Here is a 10,600-nt window from a genome sequence, read left to right on the forward strand (position 1 = left end):
TGTTGAATTTTGTCAAAGGCCTTTTCTGCATCTATTGAGATAATCATGTGGTTTTTGACTTTGGTTCTGTTTATATGCTGGATTACATTTATTGATTTGCGTATATTGAACCAGCCTTGCATCCCAGGGATGAAGCCCACTTGATCATGGTGGATAAGCTTTTTGATGTGCTGCTGGATTCTGTTTGCCAGTATTTTATTGAGGATTTTTGCATCAATGTTCATCAAGGATATTGGTCTAAAATTCTCTTTTTTTGTTGTGTCTCTGCCAGGCTTTGGTATCAGGATGATGCTGGCCTCATAAAATGAGTTAGGGAGGATTCCCTCTTTTTCTATTGATTGGAATAGTTTCAGAAGGAATGGTACCAGCTCCTCCTTGTACCTCTGGTAGAATTCGGCTGTGAACCCATCTGGTCCTGGACTTTTTTTGGTTGGTAAGCTATTGATTATTGCCACAATTTCAGCTCCTGTTATTGGTCTATTCAGAGATTCAACTTCTTCCTGGTTTAGTCTTGGGAGGGTGTATGTGTTGAGGAATTTATCCATTTCTTCTAGATTTTCTAGTTTGTTTGCGTAGAGGTGTTTGTAATATTCTCTGATGGTAGTTTGTATTTCTGTGGGATCAGTGGTGATATCCCCTTTATCATTTTTTATTGCATCTATTTGATTCTTCTCTCTTTTTTTCTTTATTAATCTTGCTAGCGGTCTATCAATTTTGTTGATCCTCTCAAAAAACCAGCTCCTGGATTCATTTATTTTTTGAAGGGTTTTTTGTGTCTCTATTTCCTTCAGTTCTGCTCTGATTTTAGTTATTTCTTGCCTTCTGCTAGCTTTTGAATGTGTTTGCTCTTGCTTTTCTATTCTTTTAATTGTGATGTTAGGGTGTCAATTTTGGATCTTTCCTGCTTTCTCTTGTGGGCATTTAGTGCTATAAATTTCCCTCTACACACTGCTTTGAATGCATCCCAGAGATTCTGGTATGTTGTGTCTTGGTTCTCGTTGGTTTCAAAGAACATCTTTATTTCTGCCTTCATTTCGTTATGTACCCAGTAGTCATTCAGGAGCAGGTTGTTCAGTTTCCACGTAGTTGAGCGGTTTTGAGTGAGATTCTTAATCCTGAGTTCTAGCTTGATTGCACTGTGATCTGAGAGATAGTTTGTTATAATTTCTGTTCTTTTACATTTATTGAGGAGAGCTTTACTTCCAAGTATATGGTCAATTTTGGAATAGGTGTGGTGTGGTGCTGAAAAAAATGTATATTCTGTTGATTTGGGGTGGAGAGTTCTGTAGATGTCTATTAGGTCTGCTTGGTGCAGAGCTGAGTTCAATTCCTGGGTATCCTTGTGGATTTTCTGTCTCGTTGATCTGTCTAATGTTGACAATGGGGTGTTAAAGTCTCCCATTATTAATGTTTGGGAGTCTAAGTCTCTTTGTAGGTCACTCAGGACTTGCTTTATGAATCTGGGTGCTCCTGTATTGGGTGCATATATATTTAGGATAGTTAGCTCTTCTTGTTGAATTAATCCCTTTACCATTATGTAATGGCCTTCTTTGTCTCTTTTGATCTTTGTTGGTTTAAAGTCTGTTTTATCAGAGACTAGGATTGCAACCCCTGCCTTTTTTTGTTTTCCATTTGCTTGGTAGATCTTCCTCCATCCTTTTATTTTGAGCCTATGTGTGTCTCTGCACGTGAGATGGGTTTCCTGAATACAGCACACTGATGGGTCTTGAGTCTTTATCCAATTTGCCAGTCTGTGTCTTTTAATTGGAGCATTTAGTCCATTTACATTTAAAGTTAATATTGTTATGTGTGAATCTGATCCTGTCATTATGATGTTAGCTGGTTATTTTTCTCGTTAGTTGATGCAGTCCCTTCCTACTCTCGATGGTCTTTACAATTCGGTATGATTTTGCAGTGGCTGGTACCGGTTGTGCCTTTCCATGTTTAGCGCTTCCTTCAGGAGCTCTTTTAGGGCAGGCCTGGTGGTGACAAAATCTCTTAGCATTTGCTTGTCTGTAAAGTATTTTATTTCTCCTTCACTTATGAAGCTTAGTTTGGCAGGATATGAAATTCTGGGTTGAAAATTCTTTTCTTTAAGAATGTTGAATATTGGCCCCCACTCTCTTCTGGCTTGTAGGGTTTCTGCCGAGAGATCCGCTGTTAGTCTGATGGGCTTCCCTTTGATGGTAACCCGACCTTTCTCTCTGGCTGCCCTTAACATTTTTTCCTTCATTTCAACTTTGGTGAATCTGACAATTATGTGTCTTGGAGTTGCTCTTCTCGAGGAGTATCTCTGTGGCGTTCTCTGTATTTCCTGAATCTGAATGTTGGCCTGTCTTGCTAGATTGGGGAAGTTCTCCTGGATAATATCCTGCAGAGTGTTTTCCAACTTGTTTCCATTCTCCCCGTCACTTTCAGGTACGCCAATCAGACGTAGATTTGGTCTTTTCACATAGTCCCACATTTCTTGGAGGCTTTGCTCATTTCTTTTTATTCTTTTTTCTCTAAACTTCCCTTCTCGCTTCATTTCATTCATTTCATCTTCCAGGGCTGATACCCTTTCTTCCGTTTGATCGCATCGGCTCCTGAGGCTTCTGCATTCTTCACGTAGTTCTCGAGCCTTGGTTTTCAGCTCCATCAGCTCCTTTAAGCACTTCTCTGTATTGGTTATTCTAGTTATACATTCTTCTAAATTTTTTTCAAAGTTTTCAACTTCTTTGCCTTTGGTTTGAATATCCTCCCGTAGCTCGGAGTAATTTGATCGTCTGAAGCCTTCTTCTCTCAGCTCGTCAAAGTCATTCTCCATCCAGCTTTGTTCCGTTGCTGGTGAGGAACTGCGTTCCTTTGGAGGAGGAGAGGTGCTCTGCATTTTAGAGTTTCCAGTTTTTCTGCTCTGTTTTTTCCCCATCTTTGTGGTTTTATCTACTTTTGGTCTTTGATGATGGTGATGTACAGATGGGTTTTTGGTGTGGATGTCCTTTCTGCTAGTTTTCCTTCTAACAGACAGGACCCTCAGCTGCAGGTCTGTTGGAGTACCTGGCCGGCCGTGTGAGGTGTCAGTCTGCCCCTGCTGGGGGGTGCCTCCCAGTTAGGCTGCTCGGGGGTCAGGGGTCAGGGACCCACTTGAGGAGGCAGTCAGCTCGTTCTCAGATCTCCAGCTGCGTGCTGGGAGAACCACTGCTCTCCTCAAAGCTGTCAGACAGGGACATTTAAGTCTGCAGAGGTTACTGCTGTCTTTTTGTTTGTCTGTGCCCTGCCCCCAGAGGTGGAGCCTACAGAGGCAGGCAGGCCTCCTTGAGCTGTGGTGGGCTCCACCCAGTTCAAGCTTCCAGGCTGCTTTGTTGACCTAAGCGAGCCTGGGCAATGGCGGGCGCCCCTCCCCCAGCCTCGCTGCCGACTTGCTGTTTGATCTCTGACTGCTGTGCTAGCAATCAGCGAGACTCCGTGGGCGTAGGACCCTCTGAGCCAGGTGCGGGCTATACTCTCCTGGGGCACCGTTTCCTAAGCCCGTCGGAAAAACACAGTATTCGGGTGGGAGTGGCCCGACTTTCCAGGTGCCGTCTGTCACCCCTGGAAAGGGAACTCCCTGACCCCTTGCGCTTCCCGAGTGAGGCAATGCCTCGCCCCTGCTTCGGCTGGCGCACGGTGCGCTCACCCACTGACCTGCGCCCACTGTCTGGCACTCCCTAGTGAGATGAACACGGTATCTCAGATGGAAATGCAGAAATCACCCGTCTTCTGCGTCGCTGGCACTGGGAGCTGTAGACCGGAGCTGTTCCTATTCGGCCATCTTGGCTCCGCCCCCACTTTTTCATTAGATATTTTTTTCTTACTGATTCATAGTGTTCTTTACATATGCTGGATGTGAGCCCTTTGTCAGTTATATGTGTTGTATCTACTCCCACTCTGTTACTTACCTCTTCACTTTCTTAGTGGTGTCTTCTGATAAACAGGAATTCTTTTTTCTTTTAACTTTTATGTTAGGTTCAGGGGTACATGTGCAGGTTTGTTATATTAGGTAAATTTGTGTCATGGGGGGTTGTTGTGCAGATTATTTTGTCACCCAGGTATTAAGCTTAGTACCCATTAGTTATTTTTCCTGATCGTCTCCCTTATCCCACCCTCCACCCTCTGGTAGGCCCCAGTGTCTGTTGCTCCCCTCTTTGTGTGCATGTGTTCTCATCATTTAGCTCCCACTTATAAGTGAGAACATGCAGTATTTGGTTTCTGTCCTGCATTGGTTTGCTAAGGATAATGATCTCCAGCTCCATTCATGTTCCTGCAAAAGACATGATCTACTTCTATTTTTATGGCTGCATAGTATTCCATAGTGTATATGTACCACATTTTCTTTATCCAGTCTACCATTGATGGGCATTTAGGTTGATTCCATGTCTTTGCTATTATGAATAGTGCTGCAACGAACATACGTGTGTATGTGTCCTTACGATAGAAAGACTTCTATTCCTTTGGGTATATACCCAGTAATGGGATTGCTGGGTTGGATGGTGTTTCTGTTTTTAAGTCTTTGAAGAATTACTACACTGTTTTCCACAATGGTTGGTCTAATTTACATACCTACCAATGGCATATAATTGTTCCTTTTTCTCCCCAACCCTGCCAGCATTTGTTATTTTTTGACTTTTTAATAATAGTAATTTTGACTGGTGTGAGATGGTATCTCATTGTGGTTTTGATGTGCATTTCTCTAATGATCAGTGATGTTGAGCTTTCTTCCATATGCCTGTTGGCCGCAAGTTTGTCTTCTTTTGAAAAGTATCATGTATTTTGAAAAGTATTCATGTATTTTGTCTACTTTTTAATGGGGTTGTTTGGTTTTCATTTGTTAATTTAAGTTGCTTATAGATATTGGATATTAAATCTTTGTCAGATGCATAGTTTGCAAATATTTTCTCCCATTCTGTAGGTTGCCTGTTTACTCTGTTGATGTTTTCCTTTGCTGTGCAGAAGCTTTTTGGTTTAATTAGATCCCATTTGTCAATTTTTGCTGTTGTTGCAATTGCTTTTGGTGTCTTCATCATGAAATATTTGCCAGTTGCTGTGTACAGAATGGTATTGCCTAGGTTGTCTTCCAGTGCTTTTATAGTTTGGGGTTGTTACATTTAAGTCTTTAATCCATCCTGAGTTGTTTTTTTTATATGGTGTAAGGAAGGGGTCCAGTTTCAATCTTTTGCATATGTTTAGCAAGTTATCCCAGCACAATGTATGGAATAGAGAATCCTTTCCTCACTGCTTGTTTTTGTCTGCTTCGTCAAAGATCAGATGGTTGTAGGTGTGCAGCCTACACTTATTTCTGGGCTTTCTATTCTGTTCCATTGGTCTATGTATCTGTGTTTGTACCAATACACCATGCTGTTTTGGTTGCTGTAGCCCTGTAGTGTAGTTGAAGTCAGGTAGCGTGATACCTTCCAGCTTTCTTTTTTTTTTTTTTCCTTCGGATTGCCTTAGCTACTTGGGCTCTTTTTTGGTTCCATATGAATTTTAAAAGTTTTTTCTAGTTCTGTGAAGAATTTCACTGGTAGTTTGATAGGAATAGCAATGAATCTATAAATTGCTTTGGGCAGTATGGCCATTTTAATGATATTGATTCTTCCTATCCATGAGCATAGAATGTTGTTCCATTTGTTTGTGTCATCTCTGACTTCTTTGAGCAGCATTTTGTAGTTCTTCTTGTAGAGCTCTTTCACCTCCCTGGTTAGCTGCCTTCCTAGGTATTTTGTGTGTGTGTGCCAATTGTGAATGGGATTGCATTCCTGATTTGGCTCTTGGCTTGACTGTTGTTAGTGTATAGGAATGCCAGTGATTTTAGTACCTTGATTTTGTATGCTGAGACTTTGTTGAAGTTGTTTATCAGCTTAAGGAGCTTTTGGGCTGAGACTATAGGGTTTTCTAGATATAGAATCATGTCATCTGCAAACAGGGACAGTTTGACTTCACTTCCTATTTGGATGCCCTTTATTTCTTTCTCTTGCCTGGTTGCTCTGGCTAGTTCTTCCAATACAATGTTGAATAGGAGTGGTGACAGCAGGCATCCTTCTCTCATGCCAGTTCTCAAGGGGAATGATTCCAGCTTTTCCACATTCAGTATGATGTTCCCTGTAGGTTTATCATGGATGGCTCTTATTATTTTGAGATATGTTCCTTCAATACCTCGTTTATTGAGTTTTTGACATGAAGGGGTATTGAATTTTATCAAGCCTTTTCTGCATACATTGAGATAATCATGAGGTTTTTGTCTTTAGTTCTGTTTATGTGATAAGTCACATTTATTGATTTGAGTATGTTAAATCAACCTTTTACCCCAGGGATAAACCCTACTTGATCGTGATGAATAAGCTTCTTGATGTGTTGTTGGATTTGGTTTGCCTGTATTTTGTTGAGGATTTTTGCATGGATGTTCATCAAGAATACTAGCCTTAAGCTTTATTTTTTTGTGGTGTCTCTGCCAGATTTTGATGTCAGAATAATGCTAGCCTCATAGAAAAAGTTAGGGAGGAGTCTCTCCTCCTCAATTTTTTGGAATAGTTTCAGTAGAAAGGATACCGCTTCTTCTTATACATCTGGTAGAATCTGGCTGTGAATCTATCTTGGACTGGCCTTTTTGTAGTCAGTAGGCTATTTATTACTGATTTAATTTCAGAGTCTGTTCAGGGATTCAATTTCTTCCTGCTTTTGTCTTGGGAGGGTATATGTGTCCAGGAATTTATCCATTTATTCTAGATTTTCTAGTTTGTATGCATAGAGGTGATAAACGGGAATTCTTAATTTGAATGTAGTCCAATTCGCCAATCTCTTTCTTTATAAGTACTTTTTTTTTTTGGTGATCTGTTTAAGAAATCTTTCTCTAACTCGATATTATAAAAATAATGTATCTTCTCTTATGTGCTATTTGTTAAACATTCATATTTTTTTTTTTTTTTTTTTGAGATGGAGTCTCTGTCTCCCAGGCTGGAGTGTAGTGGTGCAATCTTGGCTGACTGCAATCTCCACTTCCATGGTTCAAGCCATTCTTGTACCTCAGCCTTCTGAGTAGCTGAGGCCACAGATACGCCACCACACTCCCCTAATTTTTGTATTTTTAGTAGAGACAGAGTTTTGCCATGTTGGACAGGCTGGTCTCAAACTACTGGACTCAAGCAATCTGCCTGCTTCTGCCTCCCAAAGTTTTGGGATTACAGGCATGAGCTGCTGTGGCCCACCTAAACATTTATTTTTAAAGTTACTTTCTGAAATTGATTGTTGTAGATGGTATATGTTCCAAGGTTTTTTTTTTTTATATAGTTGTTCAAATGACTTTGCACCATTACTTTTTTAAATGTATTTTTTTTCACTAGTCTTCCATACTTTCTTTTTTCTTTTTCTTTTTTTTAGCCAGAATGTCGCTCTTATCACCCAGGCTGGAGTGCAATGGCACGATCTTGGCTAACTGCAACCTCCACCTCCTGGGTTCAAGTGATTCTCCTGCCTCAGCCTCCCGAGTAGCTGGGATTACAGGCGCGCGCCACCACGCATGGCTAATTTTTTGTATTTTTAGTAGAGACAGGGTTTCACCATGTTGGCCATGCTGGTCTCAAACTCCTGACCTCCGATGATCCACCTGCTTTGGCCTCCCAAAGTGCTGGGATTACAGGCATGAGCTACCGCGCCCGGCTTAACAATACTTTTTTTTTTTTTTTGAGACAGAGTCTCACTCTGTCGCCTAGGCTGGAGTGCAGTGGCGTGATCTCAACTCACTGCAATATCTGCTTCCCGGGTTCAAGCAATTTTCCTGCTCAGCCTTTTGAGTAGCTGGGATTACAGGCGCCCACTACCATGCCCGTCTAATTTTTGTATCTTTTAGTAGGGATGAGGTTTCGCCATGTTGGCCAGGCTGGTCTTGAACTCCTGACCTCATGTGATCAGCCCACCTCAGCCTCTCAAAGTGCTGGGATTACAGGCATGAGCCACCGGCCAATACTTTCTTTGTCATCGATCACATACCTACATATGTGTGGCTTTGTTTTTGGACTTTGATTTTTCCATTGCTCTCTTTTCTATTCTTGTTTCAACATTACTGTGTTAATTCTTGTGGCTTTATATTAAGTCTTAATTTCTCTCGAGTGCTTTATTTTTTAGTTCTTTAACGATGTCTTGGCTTTTCTTGGCCTTTTGCATCTTGTATAAATTTTAGAATCAGGTTGCTAGTTTGCTGAGAGTAGCAAGAAGGAGTGCCCCATTCATGGCCTTGTACTTTGAGGATTTTAATGGGTTGCAAGGAACTACTTTGTGAGCAGTGATGAATCTGCTTCAGATAAAGTAAATCAGAGCTGGAAGTAGGGCAGGGTTCTTCATGCTAGCCTGGGGCTGCATAACTCAATGAACACTGGCTGAGGCAACAATGGGTCTTTTGTGATGAAACTGGTACCTACTCAGGCTATGGGGCCTGAGGTTTCATCATACATCATTGGGTTTATTAAAGCTTAAAAGTGATCTAATAATTAACGTGTCAGCTACTAGTTATTTGTTGAGTTTTTTTTCCTTTTTAGTCAGGGAAAATGAGAGTGAGGGAAAAGGAAAAGGAAAAGGAAGCAACCCTAAGGGGCAACAAGACCATTAATTATTACAAATATCAATAGGACACAAATGACCTTCTGTCACTCAGGCTGGAGTGCGGTGGCGCGATCACAGCTCACTGCAGCCTCAACTTCCCTGTCTCAAATGATCCTCCCACCTCAGCCTCCTGAGTAGCTGGGACCACAGGTGCACACCATTATGCCCTGCCAATTTTTAAGTCTGTTATAGAGATGAGGTCTCCCTATGTTTGCCAGGCTGGTCTTGAACTCCTGGCCTCAAGCGATCCTCTGCCTTGGCCTCCCAAAGTGCTGAGATTACAGGCATGAGCCACCACACCTGACCCAAATGGGTAATTTAGTTGCATAAGGTCTTTCCTTCATAATCTAATTAGAAAACTTTGGGGCAGGACTCCAAGGCTTACTTTTGACCCTCATTCCACTCCTTGCCCTACTCTTCATTGTTCTAAAAAATGGAAAAACAGGTTGATTACATATACTATTTAAGTTCCATGAAAGCAAGAAATGTGTCTATCTGGTTCACTGATGTATCTCCAGGGCTTAGAACAGTGCCTGGTGCGTAGTTGATTCTCAGTAAATATCAATGGAATAAATACAATGTTCCATATTGCCTTGCTTCAAACTTCTAAAAAAAATTAATAATAGCTTCTAACTAACCGTGACTTCTGGTAAAGTTCATACCAGTTGCCCTTGTGTTACGTATTTGTTTTTAAAACAGCAATTCATTTATCAAGGTTTATGAAAAAATGAAAATAAACACTATGTTGTGGGGGCCCACTTGTCCAGTGTTATCAAACAACCTTAAATTCTAACCATAAATTATTTTGATAATATGTGTAAACATTCCGTTAGCCAAATGTGTCTATTAATCCAGGCTTTGCAGGCTTAACCCAAACATTTGGAGCAGGTCAAAGAAACAAGCCAACTAGACAGACTTCTCAATAATGGGGCAAGGACATGCTTCAGAGACCTAGATCACAGGGTTGAAGGGCACCCTCCTAGGACACACCTCCCACCCCACCTTTTCAGGCATCAGTTTCTGCCTCTGTTGATTCAGAGAAGAGCTCCCAGTGGTGTGACTCAGACAGGCCCTCTGAGAAACTAGACTGTGCCTTCTCACTGTCCAGGCTCCAGGAGGAGGTACTGGGCCCAAGGGCAGCTCATTTAGAGGGTGGATCCTATCTCAGAAGAGGAACTGATGTGAGATCTCAACTCAGCAAGAAGGAGGGTGACCATCTGAAGCAATGGGATGCTTTCTTTGTGGGAATTTGTATTTGAGATAAAGGGGATGAGAGTTTGCCACTCCATAAGATGCCACTTTGGCATAAACATTGCCTTGCTGATGGAAATTGAGAAACAGCAGACACAAGATAAGCTCTCTACTTGCACCCTTTCTGCCTAAAAGCAGAACATAAATTCCCTTTGTGAAGATATTCCCGTTGTCCTCTCCCATGTCAGGAAGAGACGATGCTTACCTGACACCAATCTGAATCTGCATGAGCAAACCTTATTAAAATAACACTTACTTCCCATAATTTCCCCATGTATTTACCTTTCCGCAGTTTACCGCTCCTAGAAGCCCAAGCACTTTCGTTTATTCACTTCTCCACAAATTTACTGTCCTTTGTTAGCATGGTATATAAGCTCTCAGCCCTAACCACTTTTTTGGGTTTTCACTTCCTTTTGTGTGAGACCTTCCTGTGCACATGTAAAAATTAAAATATTAACATCACATATAATTTGTGTGCCTTTTCTCCTGTTAACCTGTCTTTTATCAGTTTAATCTGCAGAGTCCCAAGCACTGAACCTAAGAGGATACAGGAAAAAGCTTTTCCCGTACAGAGACCTGGAGAAGTCTCTGTTGATGCTTGTTGCCGTGGGCAGAAGTGTAAGACAAGGGAGAGAGTGGTGGTAGAAGTAATGAGTCAGGACAAGCCCTGGCAAAAAGGCTGCACTTGCTGGGTTTCCATAGCAGCAGCCTCAGCTCCAGAAGCGGCAAACTCCTGCCG

This window comes from Pongo pygmaeus, chromosome 5 (assembly GCF_028885625.2).
Source record: "Pongo pygmaeus isolate AG05252 chromosome 5, NHGRI_mPonPyg2-v2.0_pri, whole genome shotgun sequence".
NCBI classification, from domain to species: Eukaryota; Metazoa; Chordata; class Mammalia; order Primates; family Hominidae; genus Pongo; species Pongo pygmaeus.